The 12,850-nt window shown below is 41.4% G+C and overlaps 1 long non-coding RNA gene across 1 annotated transcript in view; it reads right to left on the reverse strand.

Annotated features, from left to right (window-relative positions):
• Nucleotides 1-12,850, reverse strand: part of LOC143961144 (uncharacterized) — a 77,994-nt gene that overhangs the window by 23,507 nt on the left and 41,637 nt on the right. The window contains exon 2 of the long non-coding RNA XR_013270421.1: nucleotides 1,757-1,906. This is a non-coding gene — a long non-coding RNA (uncharacterized LOC143961144). The remainder of the gene's footprint in view (nucleotides 1-1,756; nucleotides 1,907-12,850) is intronic.

The raw sequence follows: 12,850 nt of genomic DNA on the forward strand, positions 1-12,850 counted from the left end.
TGGAATTTGGTGATGCTGATCAATGTCCTGCTGATTCTACTTATGGGTGCACATTAAAGCAACCATGTGAAAGATGAAGTGTCCTTACCTCCCCGGTGAGCAATGAGTCAAAGATTTGCATCCTTTAACAGTCATAGCTTTTCAGCACTTTAAGGTGTGTAGTATAGCATGCCCCTCACAGGGCACTGTGATTACTCCTTTACTTTAATGACCTAGCAGCCAGTAAGAGGAACCACACCTGAAAGTTTTAGATGCTATTTCAAAACCCAACATCAAGATTGCCCATGGTGTAATGATGTAATGCATCATTATACCATGAGGCAATTGATCCATACTGAAACAGACAGAATATGGAGCAATTGTGCATGGCAACCAGTCAGCTTCCATCTTCATCCGTTAAGATTTGAAAATGGAAGATAGAACCTGATTGGTTGCCATGCACAACTGCTCTAGATTCTGTTTACTCCAGTTTTGATAAATTCCACTCTACGATTGCAGGTCGCTGTAGTACCCCCACTGGGGTTGAGTCAATGATGTCCTGTACCCACAGTATGTTTTTAGCCTTCTGGGTTGAATGACCCTAGGAGTCAGTTACTGTAGTTACTGTAGGGGACAGCACCAGAGGAGAGGTCAGTATTGCAATAAAAGCTGGGACACCTTTAGGGCCGGTTCACACAGCGATGCGATGCGAGGCGACACGGCTCGCCGCGCCTCGCTCCCGCAAGTCGCCCCCGTTCAGTACTATGGAACCGTTCTGAGAGGAGCGACTCGAGTCGCTCCGACTCAGAAAAAAGGTTCCTGTACTACTTCTGGGCGACTTCGGGGGCGACTTGCATTGACTTCTATACAGAAGTCCTCTGCAAGTCGCCGCTGAGATCCCCGCAGGTCGCCGCGAGGCAAGTCGGAGACGCCTCGCCGCGCCTCGCTGTGTGAACCGGCCCTTAAATAGAATAGTTTGAAGTTGTGTTCTAAAGTAAAACTGTGGCCAGGCTATGGACTTTCAAATATTTCTATGTTAATAATTAACAGTAAATAAATTAAAAACAACCCCTCATTCACCTCTATACCCCCACTAACTTCTATAGCTGCAGGCACCATATAACATTCATCCTGTACAGCAGTACACTCTCATCTCCCAGTAGCTTACCATTCTCCCCTTCCAAGCAGTGACATGGTAGCCTTCCAACCTTCTAGTCTCTAATGTAAACATAGAACAATTGCAAAGTAAAATGGGAGAGCAGTGTTCCAGAGACCTGATTTGGAGGACTTTACTGATTTTCTTGTGAAATTTAGAAATTATTTATCCCACAGTGCTTGCAGCTACAAAGGTCAGTAGGGGCCTGCATCAAATCTAACTTCTTATGTTGTGAACACTGGGGATGAATTAGCCCACAAAGGTCACTGGTGGCTTGTATTAAACCTTATTTATTGCTTTTCTTGTGAACTTTGGGGAAGAATTGCTCCACAGTTCCTGCAGTTACAGAAGTCAGTGAGGGCATTTATTAAACCTTTTTTACTGATTTTCATGTGTGACTTGTAGGATTAATTTCTTGACAGTACCTGAAGCTAAAAAGGTTAGTGAGAGCTTGTATAAAACCTGTATTACTGCTTGTTAAAAAAAATGTAAATATTTGTCCATAGCCTGGCCACCATTCTACTTAAAAGGATACTTGTATTTTCACAAAAAGTGAAAATCCCATCTAGCCCCTTCAAACAAAAGTAACCAACTTTTTCCATACCCAAGGTATAAACTTACCTGAATCCCTCCGTGGTGGCATGCCACAATTTTCACATTCTACAGATAAAATCTTCTCACAAAAAAACACATTTCCCAACACACTGCCTTCTTCCCGCAGGTAGCATTTGCGCAATTGATCTCCTATAGAGGCCTCCTCCCAAGTGTCTCCTGTATTAGAAGGAACCACAAAAGTGATAATTCAACCATGCCAAAAATTTAATGTGCCAAAACAAATATATTTATTTCATAACATATAATAAAATTTGACGTTTGGCACTGACATATAAGGTGCCAATTGATCTGCACTAAAAATCTTAGGTTGAAATCTCTGACAGCAAGCTGTACCGTGACTTTTTCGTCTATTTTGCAAGTAGTTATTTTTAATGCTGACTCTTATATGTCTGCTGGACATTTTGTCATAGCCTTTTTTTTGTTTGGGGTTTTCTTACTACAATCTACTCCGCCATCCGCGCTCAGAGATTGCCACAAAAAAAAAAAGCTGAATTCCACCTCTTTTGTGCCAGTGTGATTTATTTGCCAAACACCCGACTCATTTATTAGCAGGTGCAAAAAATTCAGCGCTAACATTCCCAGCAGCCTATTGTGACGGTGACAAAAACAACAGCCTGACCGGCCACAACACAACACAGTCTGCTTAAACTGACTTCACATCGGCCGATTTAATAGAGATGTGCAAGTAAATTCTGCTCTAATTTACGCCAGCTAGACCAGATCGGCCTAAACCAGTTATTCAAAAAGAAATGTAGTTTGCTGGATGTTAAAAGGGGCGTTTGAAGAAAAAGTGAGTATGCTTATTTTATTTACTTAAAATATCAAAATAGGAAATGAATGGGCAGACCGCAACAGTATGCTTGTAGGACTTTTATCTGCATTACTTTATGTTTGATACGTGAACTAGGTTTAAATTGTGTTATAACATTTAATAGTATATATTAAATATATTTTAGGTTTAATTAATTTCTAATACTTTATATATTCCTGTCTGTTTTTTTTTTTTAAATTAAAGGCTTGCATATTAATAAGAACATGCAAACACACAAATACAGTAAATATGTAAGCCAGGGTTAAGTGAGCTGCACATGTTCTTAATGCAATAGGCTAGATGGGTGCAAGGAAGCTTGTGCCATAGCTAATTTACTCTCCAATGGGTTATCACACTCCACAAATCTTGCTGAACTAGGGTGCTTTTATTAAGAATAGACACATGGGTTCATACAAACATTGCATGTATACCTATTCCATTGTATGTATGAACACATGTACCTATTCTGAATATATATATATATATATGGTGTGTCAATGTACCAAATCCAATAATAATTCACATTATTTGAGAGGGATATAAGATGAAAATATTAAAGAAATAAAAATGAAAAAGAAAGTTGGAATTTTTTTGGCTAATTGCTAATTTTAAATTAGGCTAAGCATGTATTTTTGCTGATCTAGGGAATGATCCGGGAATTTTAAAACCTAGGCGTTTTTGATTGCATGAACACATCTTTACATATTTAGGTGATTGTGCTATGCCAAAAAGGATTCAATTTGAGTTTCATTTTTTTTGCTGATATAAATATCTGTCCCATGGCGGCTTCGGAGTTCACAGAAGAATAAACTTGAATGGCATTTCAGCCTAAAATTTGAAGAAAATTAAAAGAAAATTTTTCAATACGTACCTTTTTGTTTCCAAATAATTATATGTATCATCTAAGATTACAGTTTATTTCTCTGATGTATGAAAATAATAGATTTTAGGGTTTAGTAATTGTTTGAATTGTTTAGGTGTATGCATGTATACATTAGATAACTAGTATTTTATTTTATAGTATCTATTACAGTGTGCTGGGGAAATTTTCCTATAATTCCTGTCTTGGTGAGGGCGGCCACCAGAACAGGAATTAAAGTGGTTGTATAGTCTTTTTTTACAACTTTTACCTACAGGTAAGCCTATAATAAGGCTTACCTGTAGGTAAAAAAAAATCTCCTAAACCTGTACGGTTTAGGAGATATTCCCCTCACAATGCGCCGCTGACTGCAGCGGCGCATGCGCACAGGGGATTCTCGGCTGACACCGGACCCTGCCGGAAAGAAATCTCCCGTGCGCATGTGCGGGAGTGACCATATCACGGCTCCGGCCACTCACAGAGCCAGAGCCGCGATACCCGGAAGACACGCCGAGGGAACATGTCATCTCCCTCGGTGTGGATCGGGCGATATGTCGGGGCCTCGTTCTAAGGTAAGTATTTCATAATGAGCTAGTATGCGGTGCATACTAGCTCATTATGCCTTTTCCCTTGCAGGTCAGAAAAAAAAAAAAACCTCAGCGGGTTTACTACCGCTTTAAGGGAGGATCTAAGCAATGGGGACCCAGAGAGAATCTAAAAGCTGCAGTTAATCCAACAGACATAATTAACAAAAAACATTTTTCTTCCTGGACCTCCACTATAAATGTCATTAAAGTGGGAGTAAACCCCCATGTATGATTTTTACCTATAGGGCGGCCTATAATAAGGCTTACCTATAGGTACAGTAAATATCTCCTAAACATGCACTGTTTAGGAGAGATTTACTTTAGATGCAGTTGGTGATGTCCCTGGCGCATGCGCTCTCAAGGAATGGCATACCTGTGCCATAGAGCTGTGCTGTAAACAATGACTCCTGCGCTCATGCGCTGGAGTGACATCATTGCTGGCTTGGCCATTCATATCGCCGAAGCATGTAAACCCTAACAGAAGACTGGTTATTGATGGAAGTTTCTTCAGTGGTGACGCATTTTACTAACCCTTTAATGAGGAAGCTAGGGTACATAGTGTACTTGGCTCCTGAAATGATAAAGGTTGGCTTCACACCAATGCATTGTGTTAATGTGTGGTAAAACATGCATTTTATTGCTTGCACTATTTTCATCAATTATCATATTTAAGTAGAAGACTACAAGTCTCATCTGCCACTGCAGCAGAGGGACTCGTAGATTGTGGTGGCACAAGTGCAGTGACGTCACCACACTTGTCGTTTATTGTTAAAGTAGAATTCCTGCCTAAAATTAACTAGTCTAAAAATGTTCTTCTACCTTTATTATACAGGATTTATATAGCGCTAACAGTATGCGCAGCACTTACCCTTGCTGACTAACCCCAAAAATTTGTGTATGCTTATCTATTTTCAGCCCACTCCAGGCCGGTCACATGATTCAGCTAATCTGTGTCACCCAGCAGCTGCAGAAGAGAGAGTGCCGACAATGGATGGGTCATAAGAGCCTATGGATAAGTCACCGCTTCCAGGAATCCCCAGCCATTGTCAAGCACTTTCCCCTTTCCCTTGCAGCCGCTGCTGTCCGACACAGCGGGTCACATGACCGGATCTGAGCGGGTTGAAAAAAGGTATCCACGTTCTTTTTTTACACACAGTAGACATCATAGGTAGCAGGGGTGGGGTGTACATTTTTTCAGGCTAGTTAGTGTTAGCAAGGAATACTACTTTGAACTTCTTCCAGCTCATAACGGGTAGGTCTGTACCTCCATATGGATCTGAGGCTGGCGGTTAAGGGCCCATTCACACCAAATGCAGTTGGATGCATTTCTGACTGCATCCCAATTGCGCAGATAGCCCAAAATCCAGGTTATCCTATGGGCATAGTTCACACAATTACAGTGCAGTGCAATGAAAAAGCACAGCATGGTGCATTTTTCAACATTGCAAACGTGAAAAACCTGCACCGCAACCATAAGCACAAGGTGTGCCCAATTCCCCCTGCTGCTTGGCTGCAGAGAAAGAGACTGGGGAATCTCTGTCCTCAGTCCCTTTCTCTGTCTCAAAAGTGAGACATCAGGGGTCAGTTTACATATTTTTACCAAAGCCCCCCAATGGGGCTCCTAAAAAATTATAACAAAATTATTCAAAAAAATATAAAAAAATAAAATAAAATTGTAAAAGAGAAAAAAAATGTATTAAGATAAACTACTGACTCCAATCTCTGCCCTACTGACACCGTCCACTGTTCTATTGGCACTGTCCACTGCTAAATATATTTATATATCTATATATGTATATATATATATATATATATATATATATATATATATATATATATATATATATATATGATATAGATAGATAGATAGATAGATAGATAGATACAGTGGTGTGAAAAAGTGTTTGCCCCCTTCCTCATTTCCTGTTCCTTTGCATGTTTGTCACACTTGTGTTTCGGAACATCAAACCAATTTAAACAATAGTCAAGGACAACACAAGTAAACACAAAATGCAATTTGTAAATGAAGGTGTTTATTATTAAAGGTGAAAAAAAATCCAAACCATCATGGCCCTGTGTGAAAAAGTGATTGCCCCCCTTGTTAAAACATACTATAACTGTGGTTGTCCACACCTGAGTTCAATTTCTCTAGCCACACCCAGGCCTGATTATTGCCACACCTGTTCACAATCAAGGCATCACTTAAATAGGAGCTGCTTGACACAGTAAGGTCCACCAGAAGATCCTTAAAAGCTACACATCATGCCGAGACCCAAAGAAATTCAGGAACAATTGAGAAAGAAAGTAATTGAGATCTATCAGTCTGGAAAGGGTTATAAAGCCATTTCCAAAGCTTTGGGAATCCAGCGAACCACAGTGAGAGCCATTATCCACAAATGGCGAAGACATGGAACAGTGGTGAACCTTCCCAGGAGTGGCCGGCCACCCAAAATTACCCCAAGAGCGCAGCGACGACTCATCCAAGAGGTCACAAAAGACCCCACAACAACGTCCAAGGAACTGCCGGCCTCACTTGCCTCAGTTAAGGTCAGCGTTCATGCCTCCACCATCAGGAAAAGACTGGGCAAAAATGGCCTGCATGGCAGAGTTCCAAGGAGAAAACCACTGCTGAGCAAAAAGAACATCAAAGCTCGTCTCAATTTCTCCACAACACATCTTGATGATCCCCAAGACTTTTGGGACAACATTCTGTGGACCGATGAGACAAAAGTGGAACTCTTTGGAAGGTGTGTGTCCAAGTATATCTGGCGTAGAAGGAACACTGCATTTCATAAAAAGAACATTATACCAACAGTAAAATATGGTGGTGGTAGTGTGATGGTCTGGGGCTGTTTTGCTGCTTCAGGACCTGGAAGACTTGCCGTGATAAAAGGAACTATGAATTCTGCTGTCTACCAAGAGATCCTGAAGGAGAATGTCCGACCATCTGTTCGTGTACTCAAGCTGAAACGAACTTGGGTTCTGCAGCAGGACAATGATCCTAAACACACCAGCAAGTCCACCACCGAATGGCTGAAGAAAAACAAAATGAAGACTTTGGAGTGGCCTAGCCAAAGTCCTGACCTGAATCCTATTGAGATGTTGTGGTATGACCTTAAAAAGGCCGTTCATGCTCGAAAACCCTCTAATGTAACTGAATTAGGACAATTCTGCAAAGATGAGTGGGCCAAAATTCCTCCAGGACGCTGTAAAAGCCTCATTGCACGTTATCGCAAATGCTTGGTTGCAGTTGTTGCTGCTAAGGGTGGCCCAACCAGTTATTAGGTTTAGGGGGCAATCACTTTTTCACACAGGGCCATGATGGTTTGGATTTTTTTTCACCTTTAATAATAAACACCTTCATTTACAAATTGCATTTTGTGTTTACTTGTGTTGTCCTTGACTATTGTTTAAATTGGTTTGATGTTCCGAAACACTTAAGTGTGACAAACATGCAAAGGAACAGGAAATGAGGAAGGGGGCAAACACTTTTTCACACCACTGTAGATAGATACACACACACATGCACGTGTGTTTAAGCGTTGGGGTGCACACCCTAATGCAATAGGCTGTGCACACCTATGACTGCAACGCATCACAGTGCGCATAAAAGCCCACACAAAGAAGAAGGAAGTGGCCTTACAGGAGAAATGCGAATGTAAAAATGCATGCAGTAGATGTGGAGTGCATCAAATGCATGGAAATGTGCATGAAAAAATGTGCAGTAGATGTGGAGTTCCTGGTGTAAATGGGTCCTAACAATGCGGCAGCCTGTGCATTGCACTCTACAGGCTTTAGGCTGGGTTCACACTTGTGCGATGCCAAACATTGCATGTGATTCGCACCACATTGCTGTGCACATCTCAAGCGATGTCTGTGCGGCCATGGACATTCAGCCATACATACTGTATGGCTGATTTTACATCGCATTCGCACCAAAATGGTGCAGGACCCTTTTTTTGATCCACACTGGAATCTGATCGTATTGGGTGTGGCTGAATGTGCATCGCAGCACAGACATCGCATGGGATGTGCACAGCAATGTGGTGCGAATCACATCTGATTCCTGCACCATTTCACAGTGCGCACTGCAATCTGCAAACCGATCTGGGGGGGTGTCATTAACATTCTATTGACATCCGCAGCGGTTCGCAGAGGGCACGGGAATCGTGCTGGTTCCCGCATCGCATATATATGGGAACCGGGACTGAATGCAAAAATGTAATAAATGCACATTTTTTATTTTAATAACGTAGGTACATTTCTTTCTTTCTCTTTTTTTTTTTCAAAAGGCAGACCATGCCTTACAATACTTGGAGACAACTAGACTAAATACCAAAAAGATAAACACATAAGACAATACCTAAAGCAGCATAAATGCCAGTTTAGATTCATCTAAGCAAAGGTGTTCTCAGCCCTTGAAGCTTGACGTATTTCTAAAATATAGGAACCTTTTTCATTTGAATAGATTGTAAGCTCTTATGAGCAGGGCCCTCATAACCCTTTTGTCTTTTATTGTATTGTGACTGTACTGTCTTCCTTTTATATTGTAAAGTACTGTGTAAACTGTTGGCGCTATATATATCCTGTATAATAATAATAATAATAATAATAATAAATGATATTTAATACATAAAATCAAAGTGTATCTGAAGTACAAAAATATTTGATTTTAGGGTCTGTCACATGTTTGAACGATGTATACTTTAGATATGGGATTGATAACAATGAATTATATGATTGCGGCGTCATGGTAACTCGCCTGTAGTCACCTATTTCTATCGAAGGCCTCTCTTCCAAGCGGCGAGAGCCAACGCGGTCCCTGAATTGTATGTGCATAGTGCTAGAAGAGGTTCATTCAGGCGAGCTCCCTCGCTTAGCGATGGATACCGGCATTTAATTAGCAAGGGAAACAAAAGCAGAATAAAGTAAACAGCAATTTTAGAGATTATTGTTGGCAAACTATAATCACAGCCCAGAAGACATTATAGGGAACACTAGTGACTTGTATTGTATATTGCTGTATATAGGCTGAAGAATCGGTATTATAACAATAGTTGTCATTAGAATAATGCCTGATACCAACATAGAGCACCATGTAGAGTCTGCTACATGCAAGAGACCATGAAAAAACAACAAACAAGAGATAAAATGTATGTAAAATCATATATTCATTTCCACATTGTATTTCAATTACAGTATTTCTAGCCTACTGCTATTACTCTGAAGCTTACATTGTGAAGATCCCCACACATTTAATTCCTTGAATTCTGTCACACGTAGTCACTATGCTTACCTCCCAACTGTCCCTGATTACGAGGGACTGTCCCTGATTACGAGGGACTGTTCCTGATTACGAGGGACTGTCCCTGATTACGAGAGACTGTCTCTGATTACGAGGGACTGTCTCTGATTACGAGGGACTGTCCCTGATTACGAGGGACTGTCTCTGATTACGAGGGACTGTCCCTGATTACGAGGGACTGTCCCTGATTACGAGAGACTGTCTCTGATTAAGAGGGACTGTCTCTGATTACGAGGGACTGTCTCTGATTACGAGGGACTGTCCCTGATTACGAGGGACTGTCCCTGATTACGAGAGACTGTCTCTGATTACGAGGGACTGTCTCTGATTACGAGGGACTGTCCCTGATTACGAGGGACTGTCTCTGATTACGAGGGACTGTCCCTGATTACGAGGGGCTGTCTCTGATTACGAGGGACTGTCTCTGATTATGAGGGACTGTCCCTGATTACAAGAGACTGTCTCTGATTTGGAGCAATGTCCCTCTGTCCCTCTTTCCTCCTTGTTTTCCCTCATTTTGGTCTGTTCTATATAGTCAAGGATTTTTTTCTCTGAGAATAGGTGCAGGAACTCTCCCCCCCGTCTGAGTCACCCCTTGTCTCTGCCCCCTACCCACCTCTGACCACCGTCCCTTGATTCCACCACTACCCACCTACCAGTACTGCTCCTTTTAAAGAATACAGAACCAAGTATCATTTTGTGGGGCTAAATCATTTATATGGAACATGTTAATGAGAAAAAGAAAAGCAGTAAAATAGATCCCCTGCAGCCAGCAACAATAGAATCCCAGCAATAGATCCCCATACAACAATAGACTCCTCCAGCAACAATGGACTCCACCCCAACAACAATAGATTCTCTACAGCAACAGTGAACCATGCACAACAAAATATCACAGCCAGTAACAAAATATCCACCCAAGCAACATTAGACCCCCCCCCCCCCAGCAGCAACAACAGATCTCCCAGCAGCCAGCATCAACAGACCTCTCCCTCAACAGTAGATCCCTTCCAGCAACATAAGATCCCACCAGCAACAATATATTCCCCTTCAGCAACAATAGACCCTCACAAAAAATCAAATCCCCACCAGTGACAATAGAACCCCCCTCAGCCAACATCAATAGACTCTCCAGCACACCCCACGCTTTTACATACATTCAGTGCTGGAGGTGCCGGACTGTGTTCCCCCACGTTCCCGCTGAAAAAAAGCCCTGTATATAGTTGTGTATAAAATGCACCTTTTATCTTTCAAAACATATTTCTCAGTGCTTGTCCTTTCATCCAATTTCTAAATTCGTGTATTTGTACATTTCAAAAGCCAATATAAAGGAATAGTAGTGGTAAAAAAATAGACAAATTAAGTCATGCTCTTTAGTTCTGGGACAACGTCATATGACGTCACCCCAGTCTCACCGCGCTGTGTCCCTGGGACACGGCACGACCCCGATCTTGGCTTTTTACCCATGTGATCAGCTGTGTCCAATCACAGCTGATCACATGCAAACAAGGAAATGCCTGTTATCGGCTCTCTTCACCTCGCACTGACAGAGAGCCAATCAGCAGCATTTTCTCATATAGGAGACCTGTACAGATAATCAGGGCTCTGATAATCTGTGCAGCCCCAACAGTGATGCCAGCCAGTGACCATTAGTGATGCCAATCTGTGCCCATCAGTGATGTCAATCTGTGCCCATTAGTGATTTTATTTATTATTATTTATTTCAAGTACTTATGAAGCGCTGTCAATTTATGCAGCTCTGTACATTACATATACTATGTACAGTCACATCAGTCCCTACCCTCAAGGAGCTTAACTTAAGATCCCTAACCCACATTCATGGGACAGCAGGCCGGAATTTTTTTTCAATAACTTTTGAAATAAGACAAGAAGACAAGTGTTTGGATAATAATGGCCGCGGTTGTTTATTATTGGTTTCAAAATGTTGTACATAACTCATCAAAACTCATCCAATAAACTTAAAGCTAGCCCAGTCACTACGGCTCAGGCAGCAACACAAAATCCCCAAAAGGGGCATGTAGTACATATCACAACAAAACTCATCCAATAAACTTAGAGCTAACCTAGTCACTACGGCTCAGGTAGCACATATTTGAACACTATAATTAAAAGTCTTAATAACTTGTCCCCCTTTGCTGTTATAATTCAGTATTATTATTATTAAATATTTTTATTTTATTATTATTATTTTTATTTTTTTATTTTTTGCAAAGGTAACTTACCACATAACAACAACCGCGACAGAATAAATTAACATAACCATACAGAATTAAAATACAATTAAATACAAATTTATTTTATAGGGAGGGAGGGAGGGGAGAGAACACCACAGCTTTTCTTCTGAGGCGAATGAGCCCCCTCAGCGGAACCCCCTTTTTATAACCCCAAGAAAACTGGTTTAAACCAGTTCTTCCCGGGCTTTTCACATGTCATGAAGAGAGGTCACCTGTACCCCTTCTCAAAACATGTGACTAACAGCTGTTTCCCCGCTGGCCACAGGCTCTGCGGGGGAACTTGAAACTGCTGATCCAGCCGCTCTCCCATGAGGAAAATGGGGGGCAAGAAACTGCCCTCTCCCTTTTCCTGTCATACATATAATAGGGCCAATTAACTTACCAGCATGTCTACTGTCGGCGCTATATAAATCCTGTATAATAATAATAATAATAATAATAATAATTTAGAGTGTGGGAGGAAACCAGAGTACCCGGAGGAAACCCACGCAGGCACAGGGAGAACATGCAAACTCCAGGCAGATGGTGTCGTGGTTGGGATTCGAACCAGTGACCCTTTTTGCTGCTAGGTGAGAGTGCTACCCACTACATCACTGTGCTGCCTATTGATGCTAATTTGTGCCCATCAGTGATGCCAATCTGTGCCTATAAGGAATGCAAGTCAGTGCTGCCTTTCAATGCCTGCTCATCAGTGCCGCCTATCAGTGCCTATAAATGCAGCCTATCAGTGCCCACCAGTTCCATCTATCAGTGCCGCCTATCAGTGCTGCATATTAGTGTTGCCTCATCAATACAGCCTATAAGTGCTCATCCGTGCAGTCTCATCAGCGCACATCAGTGAAGAAGAAAAATTACTTATTCACAAAATTTTCTGACAGAAACTAAGAAAAAGGTTTTTTATTTCTAATTTTTTTGGTCTTTTTTTTAGCAAAAGATTAAAAACCCAGTAGTAATTAAATACCACCAAAAGAAAGCTCGTGTGAAAAAATTATAAAAATTACATTTGGGTAAAGTGTTGCATGACCGCGCAATTGTCATTCATAGTGTGACAGCGCTGAAAGCTAAAAATTGGCCTGGGCAGGAAGAGGGTAAAAGTGTCAGGTATTGAAGTGGTTACCTAATATATTTTTTGTATAGTTCTCCTTTAAGGAGGTGTGGCAGGGGGTGTGTCCTGTGCCTACATACTTTAGCTAATAGGTGTCCCTCGCTCCCATCTCAAAAAGTTGGGAAGGTATGACTGTGATGTCCTGTGAATAGCACACATTTCACAAAGCCTGCCTTCT

This window comes from Lithobates pipiens, unplaced genomic scaffold, assembly GCF_037356315.1.
Source record: "Lithobates pipiens isolate NorthernLeopardFrog02 unplaced genomic scaffold, aLitPip1_a1.2 Scaffold_8, whole genome shotgun sequence".
Classification (NCBI taxonomy): domain Eukaryota; kingdom Metazoa; phylum Chordata; class Amphibia; order Anura; family Ranidae; genus Lithobates; species Lithobates pipiens.